Consider the following 17,071-nt stretch of genomic DNA (forward strand, 5'->3'; position numbering starts at 1 on the left):
CCTTCTTCTAGAGAAGGTGAGAGTGTGCTAGTTGTTGGATAGACTGTGAATTGATTCCACTTTTTATAGGATATGTCCCTTGGCTCAGTCCATAATGATCAAGCAGTGATTAGTCACAAGACCTTGGTTGCATAATCTTCTGACATCTTGGTTGGCAGCTGAGCTCTTTTGGCATTCTAGGCTTCTTATAATGGTATCAGTTTTAAGAGAAGCTACAGTGGATCTGGACGTTGTGCCGTCAGAGTCAATAAGAAATCACAGAACTCATGAGTTATTTCAAAGACAGTGATTTTTATATTCTTTTCTGTCCTCAGATTTCAAAATGGGACAAACAGTCCAGGTGAAATATCCTCAACTCCTACGTTATTTGTTTCACATTGAAGAGGCCTGTTTAAGCTTACTTTCTAAAACTAAAGATGGCACTGTCTGCTTTAAGAAGATAAATATGTGGTGTCTCTACCAGGAATCATTTATCAGGGCATTCTTCAGAGGGGTATTTTTTAAATATTTAAACTGAAGTATAATTGATGTACAGTTTTTTTTTGTTGTTGTTATGGGGTATCATGTAGATGTTCATAATTTTATTTCTCTTTCTAATGTTATAAAAATATGGCTTCCCTGCTAGCTCAGTTGGTAAAGAATCTGCCTGCAGTGCAGAAGACCCCAGTTTGATTCCTGGGTTGGGAAGATCCGCAGGAGAAGGGTAGGCTACCCACTCCACTATTCTTGGGCTTCCCTTGTGGCTCAGCTGGCAAAGAATCTGCCTGCCTTGCAGGAGACCTGGGTGTGATCCCTGGGTTGGGAAGATCCCCTGGAGAAGGGAAAGGCTACCCACTGCAGTATTCTTCCCTGGGGAATCCCCATGTTCAGAGGAGCTTGGTGGGCTACAGTCCGTGGAGTCACAAAGAATCACACACCACTGAGCTATTAAACACAATCACTTCACTTATTCCCTGTTCACTTTTTCCTTATACAGTATATTTTTGTACATTATTTTCCACATAGTAGCTTGCATCTCTCATGGCACTCCTCCTGCCTTAACCCACCACTTTCCATCATCCCACTCGTCACCACTAGTTTGTTCTCTGTATCTGTGTCTGCTCCTTTTTTGTTATATTCAAACGTTTGCTTCATTTTTTTCAATTCCACATATAAGTGATATCATACAGTATTTGTCTTTCTCCATCTGACTTACTTCACTTAGCATACTGCCCTCAAAGTCCATCCATGTTGTTGCAAATTTCACATTTTTATGGCTGCCAAGTGTTCCACTGATTTGTGTATGGTACACACAGATAATGTGTGTGTGTGTGTATACATCCACCCACACCCATATATGTGGGTGTGTGTGTGTGCATATGCACAAGTATTCCACTGATTATGTATGATACACACATACGTGCGTGTGTGCATATATACACATATATATGTATTTACAAATGCACAAATACTCCATGTATTTGTGTATGGATACACATAGATATATATGTGTGTATACACACACACACACACACATATATATATAAACATATGTGTATATATGCACAAGTATTCCACTGTATTTGTGTATGATACACACACACACGTGTGTGTGTGTGTGTGTGTGTGTATACATGCATATACATTCTGTGGCTTCTTTGGGCTCCCCAGGTGGCACAAAAGGTAAAGAAACCACCTGCCAATGCAAGAGATGGGTGCAGATTTGATCCCTGAGTTGGGAAGATCCCCTGGAGAAGGAAGTGGCAACCCACTGCAGCATTCTTACCTGGAGAATCCCATGGACAGAGGACTCTGGTGGTCTACAGTCCCTGGGGATACAAGTGTTGCATACGACTTAGTGCATAAAATCATTACCATGGCTTCTTTATTTGTTTTTTATTTAAATTCAGTGAAATATTTTCAACAGGAGCAAATTCTCATTTTCTACCCTACTCAAGGATCCTTCCCAAATTCGTTATTACAATTTCATTTTGCCTTTAGTGTATAACCTAGTCTGACTACAGAGTAGCAGATTGTTCTTTTATATATACGCCCGACACTAAGATTCAGGCTCTTTCAACCATCATCCTCTGATCATGAATCAGGCAAACTAGATTAAAGAAACCAAGGGCAGCCACTCTCTAAATGACACTCACTTGGGCAGTTTGCTCCCATGATGTCACCAGCACTATGAGGATCATCTTCATAATAAGAAAGTACATGGATGGAACCTGATCAGAGATATAAAATACAGAAATTGAACTGAACCTGTGTTACTGAACTGAACTCTATAACTGAACTGAAAGATGAGTTTTTAAAACTCTTGGTCTAGATGTAACTGATAACAACAAAAACTCACATACTTCTGATTGTACAGTTGATAAACTTTGGATAAATTCGTGCCTGACTCTTTGTGACCAATGGACTGCAGCACATCAGGCCTCCCTGTCCATCACCAACTCCCAGAGTTTATTCAAACTCATGTCCATTGAGTTGGTGATGCCATCCAACCATCTCATACTCTGTCGTCCCCTTCTTCTCTCACCATCAGTCTTTCCCAACATCAGGGTCTTTTCCAGATAGTCAGTTCTTCGCATCATGTGGCCAAAGTATTGGAGTTGCAGCTTCAACATCAGTCCTTCCAATGAGCATTCAGGACTGATTTCCTTTAGGATGGACTGGTTGGATCTCCTTGCAGTCCAAGGGACTCTCAAGTGTCTTCTCCAACACCACAGTTCAAAAGCACCAGTTCTTTGCTGCTCAGTTTTCTTTATAGTCCAACTCTCACATCAGTATGATTACTGGAAAAATTTTAACTTGACTAGAGAGACCTCTGTGAGCAAAGTAATGTCTCTGCTTATTAACATGCTGTCTAGGTTGGTCACAACTTTTCTTTCAAGGAGCAAGTGTCTTTTTATTTTGTGGCTACAGTCACAATCTGCAGTGATTTTGGACCCCAAGGAAATAAACCCTTCCACTGTTTCTCCATCTATTTACCGTTAGGTGGTGGAACCCGATGCCCTGATCTTAGTTTTCTGAATGTTGAGCTTTAAGGCAACTTTTTCACTCTCCTCTTTCACTTTCATCAACAGGCTCTTTAGTTCTCCTTCCCTTTCTGCCAGAAGGGTGGTGTCATCTGCATATCTGAGGTTATTGATATTTCTCCCAGCAGTCTTGATTCCAGCTTGTGCTTCCTCCAGCCCAGCATTTCTCATGATGTACTCTGCATATAAGTTAAATAAGCAGGGTGGCAATATACAGCCTTGAATATACTTCTTTCCTATTTGGAACCAGCCTGTTGTTCCATGTCCATTTTTTTTTTTTCATTTATTTTTATTAGTTGGAGGCTAATTACTTTACAATATTGTAGTGGTTTTTGTCATACATTGACATGAATCAGCCATGGATTTACATGTATTCCCCATCCCGATCCCCCCCTCCCACCTCCCTCTCCACCTGATTCCTCTGGGTCTTCCCAGTGCACCAGACCCAAGCACTTGTCTCATGCATCCAACCTGGGCTGGTGATCTGTTTCACCCTAGATAATATACATGTTTCAAGCTGTTCTTTTGAAACATCCCACCCTCGCATTCTCCCACAGAGTCCAAAAGTCTGTTCTGTACATCTGTGTCTCTTTTTCTGTTTTACATATAGAGTTATCGTACCATCTTTCTAAATTCCATATATATGCATTAGTATACTGTATTGTTCTTTATCTTTCTGGCTTACTTCACTCTGTATAATGGGCTCCAGTTTCATCCATCTCATTAGAACTGATTCAAATGAATTCTTTTTAATGGCTGAGTAATATTCCATGGTGTATATCTACCACAGCTTCCTTATCCATTCGTCTGCTGATGGGCATCTAGGTTGCCTCCATGTCCTGGCTATTATAAACAGTGCTGTGATGAACATTGGGGTGCACGTGTCTCTTTCAGATCTGGTTTCCTCAGTGTGTATGCCCAGAAGTGGTATTGCTGGGTCATATGGCAGTCCTATTTCCAGTTTTTTAAGGAATCTCCACACTGTTCTCCATAGCGGCTGTACTAGTTTGCAGTCCCACCAAAGGTGTAAGAGGGTTCCCTTTTCTCCACACCCTCTCCAGTATTTATTGCTTGTAGACTTTTGGATAGCAGCCATCCTGACTGGCGTGTAATGGTAACTCATTGTGGTTTTGATTTGCATTTCTCTGATAATGAGTGATGTTGAGCATCTTTTCATGAGTTTGTTAGCCATCTGTATGTCTTCTTTGGAGAAATGTCTGTTTAGTTCTTTGGCCCATTTTTTGATTGGGTCATTTATTTTTCTGGAATTGAGCTGCAGGAGTTGCTTGTATATTTTTGAGATTAATCCTTTGTCTGTTACTTCATTTGCTATTATTTTCTCCCAATCTGAGGGCTGTCTTTTCACCTTGCTTATAGTTACCTTTGTTGTGCAAAAGCTTTTCAGTTTCATTAGGTCCCATTTGTTTATTTTTGCTTTTATTTCCAATATTCTGGGAGGTTGGTCATAGAGGATCCTGCTGTGGTTTACGTTGGAGAGTGTTTTGCCTATGTTTTCCTCTAGGAATTTTATAGTTTCTGGTCTTACATTTTGATCTTTAATCCATTTTGAGTTTATTTTTGTGTATGGTGTTGGAAAGTGTTCTAGTTTCATCCTTTTACAAGTGGTTGACCAGTTTTCCCAGCACCACTTGTTAAAGAGGTTGTCTTTTTTCCATTGTATATTCTTGCCTCCTTTGTCGAAAATAAGGTGTCCACAGGTTCGTGGATTTATCTCTGGGCTTTCTATTCTGTTCTGTTGATCTATATTTCTGTCTTTGTGCCAGTACCATACTGTCTTGATGACTGTGGCTTTGTAGTATAGTCTGAAGTCAGGCAGGTTGATTCCTCCAGTTCCATTCTTCTTTCTAAAGATTACTTTGGCTATTTGAGGTATTTTGTATTTCCATACAATTTGCGAAATTATTTGTTCTAGTTCTGTGAAAAATACCATTGGTATAGCTTGATAGGGATTGCATTAAATCTATAGATTGCTTTGGGTGGTATAGCCATTTTGACAATATTGATTCTTCCAATCCATGAACACGGTATATTTCTCCGTTTGTGTCCTCAAAAGAAATGAGGATAACCTCAGGGACCTCTGGGACAATGTGAAACGCCCCAACATTCGAATCATAGGAGTCCCAGAAGAAGAAGACCAAAAGAAAGGCCATGAGAAAATACTCGAGGAGATAATAGCTGAAAACTTCCCTAAAATGGGGAAGGAAATAGCCACCCAAGTCCAAGAAACCCAGAGAGTCCCAAACAGAATAAACCCAAGGTGAAACACCCCAAGACACATATTAATCAAATTAACAAAGATCAAACACAAAGAACAATATTAAAAGCAGCAAGGGAGAGACAACAAATAACACACAAAGGGATTCCCATAAGGATAACAGGTGATCTATCAATAGAAACCCTTCAGGCCAGAAGGGAATGGCAGGACATACTGAAAGTAATGAAAGAGAATAACCTACAACCTAGATTACTGTACCCAGCAAGGATCTCATTCAGATATGAAGGAGAATTCCAAAGCTTTACAGACAAGCAAAAGTGGAGAGAATTCAGCACCACCAAACCAGCTCTTCAACAAATGCTAAAGGATCTCTAGACAGGAAACACAGAAAGGTTGTATAAACGTGAACCCAAAACAACAAAGTAAATGACAACGGGACCATACATATCAATAATTACCTTAAATGTAAATGGGCTGAATGCCCCAACCAAAAGACAAAGACTGGCTGAATGGATACAAAACCAAGACCCCTATATATGCTGTCTACAAGAGACCAACCGCAAAACAAGGGACACATACAGACTAAAAGTGAAGGGCTGGAAAAAAATATTTCACGCAAATGAAGACCAAAAGAAAGCAGGAGTCGCAATACTCATATCAGATAAAATAGACTTTCAAATAAAGGATGTGAAAAAAGACAAAGAAGGATACTACATAATGATCAAAGGATCAATCCAAGAAGAAGATATAACAATTATAAATATATGTGCACCCAACATAGCAGCATCACAATATGTAAGGCAAATGCTAACGAGTATGAAATAGGAAATTAATAGTAACACAGTAATAGTGGGAGACTTTAATACCCCACTCACACCTATGGGTAGATCAACTAAACAGAAAATTAACACGGAAACACAAACTTTAAATGACACAATGGATCAACTAGATCTAATGGATATTTATAGGACATTTCACCCCAAAACAATCAACTTCCCCTTTTTCTCAAGTGCACAGGGAACCTTCTCTAGAATAGATCACATCCTGGGCCATAAAACTAGCCTTGGGAAATTAAAAAAAATTGAAATCATTCCAGTCATCTTTTCTGACCACAGTGCAGTAAGATTAGATCTCAATTACAGGAAAAAAATTATTAAAAATTCAAACATATGTAGGCTAAACAACATGCTTCTGAATAACCAACAAATCATAGAAGAAATAAAAAAAGAAATCAAAATATGCATAGAAACGAATGAAAATGAAAACACAACAACCCCAAACCTATGGGACACTGTAAAAGCAGTGCTAAGGGAAAGGTTCATAGCATTACAGGCTTACATCAAGAAACAAGAAAAAAGTCAAATAAATAACCTAACTCTACACCTAACGCAACTAGAGAAGGAAGAAATGAAGAACCCCAGGGTTAGCAGAAGGATAGAAATCTTAAAAATTAGGGCAGAAATAAATGCAAAAGAAACTAAAGAGGATGTAGCAAAAATCAACAAAGCTTAAAGCTGGTTTTTTGAAAAAGTAAACAAAATTGACAAACCGTTAGCAAGCCTCATTAAGAAACAAAGGGAGAAGAACCAAATTAACAAAATTAGAAATGAAAATGGAGGGATCACAACAGACAACACTGAAATACAAAGGATCATAAGAGACTACTACCAGCAGCTCTATGCCAATAAAATGGACAACTTGGATGAAATGGACAAATTCTTAGACAAGTATAACTTTCCAAAACTGAACCAGGAATAAATAGAAGATCTTAACAGACCCATCACAAGCATGGAAATCGAAACTGTAATCAGAAACCTTCCAGGAAACAAAAGCCCAGGACCAGATGGCTTCACAGCTGAATTCTACCAAAAATTTAGAGAAGAGCTAAAACCGATCTTACTCAAACTCTTCCAGAAAATTGCAGAAGGTAAACTTCCAAACTCATTCTATGAGGCCACCATCACCCTAATTCCAAAACCAGACAAAGATGCCACAAAAAAAAAAAAAAAAAGAAAACCACAGGCCAATATCACTGATGAACATAGTTGCAAAAATCCTTAACAAAATTCTAGCAAACAGAATCCAACACCATGTCCAGTTTTAACTGTTGCTTCCTGACATGCATATATATTTCTCAAGAGGCAGGTCAGGTGGTCTGGTATTCCCTTCTCTTTCCGAATTTTCCACTGTTTATTGTGATCCACACAGTCCAAGGCTTTGGTATAGTGAGTAAAGCAGCAATAGATGTTTTCTAAAACTCTCTTGCTTTTTCTATGATCCACAGATGTTGGCAATTTGACTTCTCGTTCTTCTGCCTTTTCTAAAATCAGCTTGAACATCTGGAACAGTTCACATATTGTTGAATACTGGCTTGTAGAATTTTGGCATGACTTTACTAGCATGTGAAATGAGTGCAATTGTGTGGTAGTTTGAGCATTCTTTGGCATTTCCTTTCTTAGGGATTGGAATGAAAACTGACCCTTTCCAGTCCTGTGGCCACTGCTGTGTTTTCCAAATTTGCTGACATATTGAGTGTAGCACTTTCACAGCATCATCTTTTAGGGTTTGAAATAGCTCAACTGGAATTCCATCACCTCCACTAGCTTTGTCCACAGTGATGTCTCCTAAGGCCCACTTGACTTCACATTCCAGCATGTCTGGCTCTAGGTGAGTGATCATACCATTGTGATTATCTGAGTCATGAAGATCTTTTTTGTACAGTTCCGTGTATTCTTGCCACCTCTTCTTAATATCTTCTGCTTCTGTTAGGTCCATACCATTTCTTTCCTTTATTGTGTCCATCTTTGCATGAAATATTCCCTTGGTATCTCTAATTTTCTTAAAGAAATCTCTAGTCTTTCCCATTCTATTGTTTTCCTCTGTTTCTTTGCACTGATCACTGAGGAAGTGAAAGTGAAGTGAAGTCGCTCAGTTGTGTCCGACTCTTTGCGACCCCGTGGACTGTAGCCTACCAGGCTCCTCCGTCCATGGGAGTCTCCAGGCAAGAGTACTGGAGTGGGTTGCCATTTCCTTCTCCAGGGGATCTTCCCGACCCAGGGGTTGAACCTGGGTCTCCTGCATTGGAGGCAGATACTTTAACCTCTGAGCCACCAGGGAAGGCTTTCTTATCTCTCCTTGCTATTCTTTGGAACTCTGCATTCAAATGGTTATATCTTTCCTTTTCTCCTTTGCTTTTGACTTCTCTTCTTTTCACAGCTTTTTGTAAGGCCTCCTGAAGCAGCCATTTTGCTTTTATGCATTTCTTTTTCTTGAGGATTATCTTGTTCCCTGCCTCCTGTACAATGTCTCGAACCTCTGTCTATAGTTCTTCAGACAGTCTGTCCAATCTAGTCCCTTAAATCTATTTCTCACTTCCACTGTGTGATCGTTAGGGATTTCATTTAGGTCATACCTGAATGGTCTAGTGGTTTCCCCTACTTTCTTCAATGTAAGTCTGAATTTGGCAAAAGGAGTTCATGATCTGAGCCACAGTCAGCTCCTGGTCTTGTTTTTGCTGACTGTATAGGGCTTCTCCATCTTTGGCTGCAAAGAATATATTCAAGCTGATTTTGGTGTTGACCATCTGGTGATGCCCATGTATAGAGTCTTCTCTTGTGTTGTTGGAAGAGAGTGTTTGCTATGACCACTGCGTTCTCTTGGCAAAACTCTATGTGCCTTTGCCTTGCTTCATTCCGTACTCCAAGGCCAAATTTGCCTGTTACTCCAGGTGTTTCTTGACTTCCTACTTTTGCATTCCAGTCCCCTATAATCAAATGGACATCTTTTTTGGGTGTTAGTTCTAAAAGGTCTTGTAGGTCTTCATAGAACCATTCAACTTCGGCTTCTTCAGAGTTACTGCTTGGGGCATAGATTTAGATTACCATGATATTGAATGGTTTGCCTTGGAAACTAACAGAGATCATTCTGTCCTTTTTGAGACTGCATCCAAATACTGCATTTGGACTCTTTTGTTGACCATGATGACTACTGCATTTCTTTTAAGGAATTCCTGCCCACAGTAGTAGATATAATGGTCATCTGAGTTAAATTCACCCATTCCAGTCCATTTTAGTTCGCTGATTCCTAGAATGTTGACATTCACTCTTGCTATCTCCTGTTTGACCACTTCCAATTTGCCTTGATTCATGGACCTAACATTCCAGGTTCCTATGCAATATTGCTCTTTACAGCATTGGACCTTGCTTCTATCACCAGTCACATCCACAACTGGGTATTCTTTTTGCTTTGGCTCCATCCCTTCATTCTTTCTGGAGTTATTTCTCCACTGATCTCCAGGAGCATATTGGGCACCTACCGACCTGGGGAGTTCCTCTTTCAGTATCCTATCATTTTGCCTTCTCATACTGTTCATGGGGTTCTCAAGGCAAGAATACTTAAGTGGTTTGCCATTCCCTTCTCCAGTGGACCACATTCTGTCAGACCTCTCCACCATGACCCATCAGTCTGTGATGGCCCCACACAGCATGGCTTAGTTTCATTGAGTTAGACAAGACTGTCGTCCGTGTGATCAGATTGACTAGTTTTCTGTGAATATGGTTTTAGTGTGTCTGCCCTCTGATGCCCTCTCACAACACCGACCGTCTTACTTGGGTTTCTCTTACCTTGGAGGTGGGGTACCTCTTTATGGCTGCTGCAGCAAAGCGCAGCCACTGCTTCTTACTTGGAGGAGGGGTATCTCCTCAAGGCCGCCCCTCCTGACCTTGAACGTGGAGTATCTCCTCTCTGCCCTCCTGCGCCCGTGCAGCCACCGCTCCTTGGACGTGGGGTTGCTCCTCTCGACTGCCGCCCCTGACCTCGGGCTTTGGGCAGCTCCTCTAGGTCGCCAGCCCTGATGTCTGACGTGGGGTAGCTCCTCTGGGCCGCTCCTGTGTTGTCACAGCCTGGCGCTCTTGGTCGCTGCCCCTGACCTTGGGCGAGAGGTAGCTCCTCACGGCCACGCTTCTGCACGGGAAGCACAAGCTTGAATCAAAACTGCCAGGAGAAACATCAATAACCTCAGATATGCAGATGACACCACCCTTATGGCAGAAAGTGAGAAGAACTAAAGAGCCTCTTGATGAAAGTGAAAGAGGAGAGTGAAAAAGTTGGCTTAAAGGTCAACATTCAGAAAACTAAGATCATTGCATCTGGTCCCACCACTTCATGGGAAATAGATGCGGAAACAGTGGAAATAGTGAGAGACTATGTTTTTGGGCTCCAAAATCACTGCAGATGGTAATTGCAGCCATGAAATTAAAAGACACTTGCTCCTTGGAAGAAAAGTTATGACCACGCTAGTCAGCATATTAAAAAGCAGAGAGATTCCTTTGCCAACAAAGGTCCATCTAGTCAAAGCTATTGTTTTTCCACTAGTCATGTATGGATGTGAGAGTTGGATTACAAAGCAAGTTGAGTGTTCAAAAATTGATGCTTTTGAACTGTGGTGTTGGAGAAGACTCTTGAGTGTCCCTTGGACTGCAAGGAGATCCAACCTGTCCACTCTACAGGAAATCAGTCCTAAATGTTCATTGGAAGGACTGAGGCTGAAGCTGAAACTCCAATCCTTTGCCCACCTGATGTGAAGAAGTGACTCCCTAGAAAAGACCCTGATGCTGGGAAAGATTGAGGGCAGGAGGAGAAGGGGACGGCAGAGGATGAGATGGTTGCATGGTATCACTGTCTCAATGGACTTGAGTTTGAGTTAACTATGGGAGTTGGTGATGGACAGGGAGGCCTGGTGTGCTGCAGTTCATGAGGTCGCAAAGAGTCAGACACGACTGAGCGACTTAACTGAACTCCCAGTGTGGAATGTTGTTTGGTGTATATTCCAATCAGTATCTGCCTAATCTTTGATCACAGAGTATCCACCTATGTTTTACCTCTTTTGTCTTACTTGCTTGAGTCTTACACTCAGGTCGATGGGTGTCTCTGTGTTAATAGTAAAACATGGAGGAATTAATGGGTTGAAACTCTTTTTTTTTTTTTTTTTGACATATGGATTTCCAATTTCTCCATCATTTTCCCCTATACAATTATTATTCCCGACTGCATTTCCTATGTAAGTATATCCAAAATCCATTTGTCTGCTTATTCCTGTCTCTTCCCCATGAGCTGAGTTGGTTGTTTTGGTTTATATTTCCACATTTTTGCTTCCTTGTTTGTAGACACTGTAAAGATAGTTGGAGTATGAAGGTCACATGAATAGCCTGGAACAAGTTCGTGTCTAAAGGAATGTGTTCATGGTTCAGAAGCTCATGAAAATAGATTTTCTGATCCATTTATGGATCATTAGAGTAGTGTATATTTCTCCTGATTTCCACAAAGCATGTCTGGAATAGCAAGACATCAGTTTTGCTGCATTTTGGAGCCAAAACTAATAATCATTGAGTATGTACTGGCTGCAGAGTTGTCAACATAAGGAGATGCTCGGTATCAAACATATGGCTTTAATATACTGGTGTTCTACTGCCGGTTTTTTTTTTTTTTGTAAGTGTTTTTCTGTTCAGTTATAACTCCTGGTGGAGCTCCTGTGGTTTAAGCAAGATGTAATGGACAGCATGGTGACTATGACTAATAGTATTGCACATATACATGTCAGTTATCTCATACACACCAGACACACACACACACGTGCACGCGCGGGGTCATTATGTGAGGAGACAGATGTGTTAGTTAGTTCACTTGTTTCTTTTGTAGGTCACAAGTGGCATTTATTCTTTGAATCTACCTTCCTGCTCCTTAACTCCCTGCAGACTTTAAGAGTTCCTGTATCCGAACTGATTAAACTCCGTCCACTTGTCATAGGTCACTCTTCCCATGTCCACTGGATAAAGATCCGTGAAAATAATTTGGAAGATAAATTTTTGTTTAATGGTTCTCATTACCTTTCTGGTTCCTAATGTTGCTTTCATTATTCTAACTGCAATTCTTTCTTGTAGAAGTTTTTAAGCTATTTTAGTGGTGTGTCTCAGGGGTCACACTTCTTATGACCTTTGCTAAGTTTTTTTCTTTTTTTTTTTTTAAACACACGCTGGGTGTTAGTTGCTGTGCTTTGCATTTCCCTACTTGCGGTTTGAGGGCTTCTCACGGTGATGGTTCTCTTTTTGGGGCTCTAGAGCGCGAGCATATTTGATGGAGTGCATGGGCTTGGTTTCCTGCAGCAAGTGGGATCTTCCAGGATCAGGAATTCAATCTGTGTCACCGGCATTGGCAGATGGATTGCAAAGCACTGGACCCCAAGGGGACTGCCTCTGGTCAGTTTTTTTGCAGTTAAGTGACCATAGTTTCATTCTTCCTGGGTTTATTAGTAGTTGTCCTCCACTCTCCCCCAGTAGCAATATTGGACACCTTCTGACATGGTTGGGGGGGGGGCTCATTTTTCAGTGTCATATCTTTTTGCCTTTTTATACAGTTCATGCAGAACTCACGGGTAGAATACTGGAGTGGTTTGCCACTCCCTCTTCCAGTGGCTCACATTCTGTCAGAACTTTCTGCTATGACATGTCTTTCTTGGGTGGCCCTATATGAACTTGCTCAAAGCTTTACTGAGTTATGCATACCCCTTTGCACACACATCTCTAGAGAAGGGAATGGCAAACCACTTTGGTATTCTTGCCATGAACAGTATGAAAAGGCAAAAAGATATGACAATGAATGATGAACTTCCCAGGTCAGAAGGTGCCCAATAGGCTGTTGGAGAAGAGTGGAGAAATAACTCCAGAAAGAATGAAGAGGCAGAGCCAAAGTGAAGGCAACACCCAGTTGTGGCTGTGACTGGAATGGAAGTAAAATTCGATGCTGTAAAGAATAATATTGCTAAGAATCTGGAATGTTAGATCCATGAATCAAGGTAAATTAGAAGTGGTCAAACAGGAGATGGCAAGAGTGGACATCAACATTTTAGGAGTCAGTGAACTAAAGTGGACCGGAATGGGCAAATTTAATTCAGGTCACTAGTATATCTACTACTGTGGTCAAGAATACTTTAGACGATATGGAATAGCCCTCATAGTCAACAAAAGAGTCTGAAATGCAGTACTGGGGTGCAGTCTCAAACATGAGAGAATGATCTCTGTTAGTTTCAAAGGTAAACCATTCAATATCACAGCAATCCAAGTCTCTGCCTCAACCACTAATGCTGAAGAACTTGAACAGTTCTGTGATGCCCTAAGAGACCGTCTAGAACTAACACTGAAAAAGATGTCCTTTTCCTTGTAGGGGACTGGAATGCTAAAGTAGGCAGTCAAGAGATCCCAGGAGTAACAGGCAAGTTTGACGTTATAGCACAAAATGAAGGAGGGCTAAGGCTAACAGAATTTAGCAAAGAGAATGCACTGGTCATAGCAAACACCCTCTTCCAACAACACAAGTGATGACTCTACACAGGACATCACTAGATGGTCAATACGAAATGATATTGACTATATTCTTTGCCACAGAAGGCAGTGATCCATGAAGGAGGCATAGGATAGTAGTCCACCACTATTGTACCATTTTCTTTGAACCATTCAAGTGATCAGGCACTAATATCTTATCCTTGGAGATCTTTGTATGGGTGTAATTCAAAGTGCATGTAGCTTACAGTGAGTGCTGGGTGGCCAGGACTCTATTCTCTCTTTCCTGTCACTCCCATTAACTTTCCAGGTGGACACAACCCAGGAATTGAACTGGGGTCTCCTGCACTGCAGGCAGACTCTTTGGCAGCTATAATTCCTTCCTGTGGTTTTCATGAACCTCAGGCAAATGAGATGGTTCGATAACATCACCAAGTCACTGGACATGCTTTGAGCAAACTCCAGGAGAGAGTGGACAGGGGATCCTGGTGTGCTGGAGTCCATGGAGTCAGGCAGGACTTAGTGACTGAACAATATTCGAAAGATGGGGGAAACACGATTTGGACTTTTCTCCTGGCACATTAATCCCATCATGCATGTTACTGAGGGAAAAATACATGCTTTTTCATTCTCAGAGAACAGACAGAGCTGCCACCCTCTGCCAATGTAGATAATAATAGCGGCAAGGTAAAGCTACCTGTCAGTGACCCCGTGGGGTTGGCTGGGTGCACAGTGATTGACATACCTTACCATATGCCTCTGAAGGATCAGTGGGAACCAGTATTTATTTTCAGAGCATTTGGCTCAGGTGTCAGGCATCCTTTCAGTGATTTTGACAAAAAATAGAGTGTATGTGGTATAGATGGATGCAGTCAAGGACAGGACCTGTGAGTCTGTTAAACTGAAATTTAAACCTTGGTTCATTTTGGTGCCAGAACCCGGCAATGCCAATATGTGATATTTGGCAAGAGTCCCACCTACCATCCTGGACTATTTCGTTGACCCTCCATGATAAGTGTATATGATTTTTAAAAAGCCATCTGATAGAACCCCCAGTGGATATATTTTTCAGTTTCCTAGTAGACAACCTTTCCACAGTCCTGACTTCTGTCACATGAATTCTGAATTCTCTGTGTGAACACACATCTGCCGTAGTGTCTTTAATACAAGATGTATATGTACTTCCCTCTTGTATGAAAATACTGATCATATGAATATGACTAGTTTGCATAGAATAAGCTACAGTACATCCCGAGGGCATAAGTCACTTTTGTGGTCTTCACTCCATCAGAGTTTTCAGCATAGAGTACCAACGTGTTGTCCGACAGAGGAATCAGCTTGAAAAATTTTTTACCCATGTCTGTAACAAAAAAACAAAAAAACAAAAAAAAAATTGAAACCTAAGTATTATTAACTGCTTTCCTTTTAAACTGGACATTTCTTATTCTTCACACACTATCTTCAGTCTTCTTTCCAATGGTGAATTCTGTCTCACTGACATTTGTAGTGGCTGTGATGCTAGAATGAGTTAAGACAGCTAGTGAACTAGGAAAGCTTTTTCCACACACCCCTCTTCTTACTTCCAGTCTTCTAGACTGAACAGTGTGTGAATGATAGAAACATTGCTTATTGCAGCTATAGTAGGTGGTGGACCTCAACCATCTCATACCAGCTCACAAGAGCTGACTGCTAAAATTTCAGGAATGGTGTGACCAAATTTGCAAGCACAGTCATGAGTAAAAAAAGTAATTCTATAAATAAACCATATTAAAGTAAAAGTTTATAGAAAAACCAAAGTCATTTACTAGTACAAGAGGTGATAAAAGAGATAGAAATGAGGCTATTACAAAGTGTTGGACATATGTACTCAAAATAATCCTTAGTTCCTGTGGCTGCGTGTTCACAGTGGAAATTATAAATCAAATACGTAGGCATTTGATCACTTAATAATAAGTGATCACACTATTAAGTATTGAATTTGAGAATAATTTCCAGTATTTTATACTATAGAGGTAGAAGTCTGAAACAGTGTTCCTTTTGCTTTCAAATTATGCAAAAATTAAGTAGACGGTTTTGGTCATTTTACCTGTTTTCACACTTTTCTGTTAGATTTTAAAGATTCTACATCTTAAATACATATGTAAGTAACTTTTAGTTATAGCATTTCTGTAGTTAAAACAAATTTTCTCAATCATGTAGGTCAAATAAATAACTGGGTGGATCAGTGTTGCAGTGAATCTGCCTGCCAGTGCAGTAGATGTGGGTTTGATTACTGGTTGTCGAAGATCCCCTGGAGGAGGAAATGGCAACTCACTCCAGTCTTCTTATCTGGGACATCCCATGGACAGAGGATCTTGGTGAGCTACAGTCCATGGGGTCGCAAAGAGTCAGACACGACAGAGCAACTAATGCCCTTGAGAAGATGCACGCATCAGAAACTCTGCAATACTCACATCCTATGACATAAACATCCCCGTCTCTCTTTGCAACTACATTGAGTAACATGCATGTCTCGTAACGCCCGAAAAACAAAGACATTCCTTCCTCCACATTCCTTCCCCATCTGTTCTCCAGCGCCTGGGGACACCTTTGTGTCCATAGCGTCCATGCCCTCAGCTTCACAGCCATGATGCACACTTTTCAGTTCACTTCGATGACAGGACCCCATCTAGGTAGACAACAGTCTTGGGATTGAACCCGAGTCTCCTGCATTGTAGGCAGACACTTTACCTAGTGCGCTAGTCTCCTGTAACCTAGTGAGGAAGGTCTCCGTAAATGTCAGTCAGACTCTTGTTTATCACCAATACACAGTGCAAGCCTTGCTTCTCCATTTACTACAAAAGAGAAGTAAATTCAATCTTGCTAAGCAAATGAGTCCTACCCCTTACCTTGCTGAACAACATGAAACAGAATATTCCAGCAAAAGCATAGAGTTCAGGGTTTCTTGAAATAGTAGAAACAATGCCACTAAAAACCATGGCCCTTCATAGCTATCTAAATGACAGCATATTAGGTGTGTTCCCCCCCCCCCCACATACAGAAAAATTAAAAAAAATTACAGACACATTCAGATGAAAAAAAATACAAAGTGCAGAAAGATAGAGCATTCTATTATGCTCATGTCAGTACGTTGACCATGATGCATATAAAGTCTGCACGTATAAACAAAATTCTCTGTCTCTCTCTCTCACACACACACACACAGGGACACACACTCATACACTCACAGTACCAAGACCTTCTCCTGCATCGGCTCGTTCTGGGTAACTCAGAGGGTTCTAGCTCTGATGGAGTTTCCTGGATGGCACAGACCAGGACAATGACAAGAGCCGGGAACGGAACCTTCACCTTATGATTCTCCTTGTCCTTCTTCCAGAGACGGTGAGGGCACTGGAGAGGATGTGTGAGTTGGTCCCACTTTTTATAGGATGGGTCTCTTGGTGGAATACAGCATGATCGAACAGTGGTCAATCACACCA

This window comes from Cervus elaphus, chromosome X, assembly GCF_910594005.1.
Source record: "Cervus elaphus chromosome X, mCerEla1.1, whole genome shotgun sequence".
Lineage (NCBI taxonomy): Eukaryota > Metazoa > Chordata > Mammalia > Artiodactyla > Cervidae > Cervus > Cervus elaphus.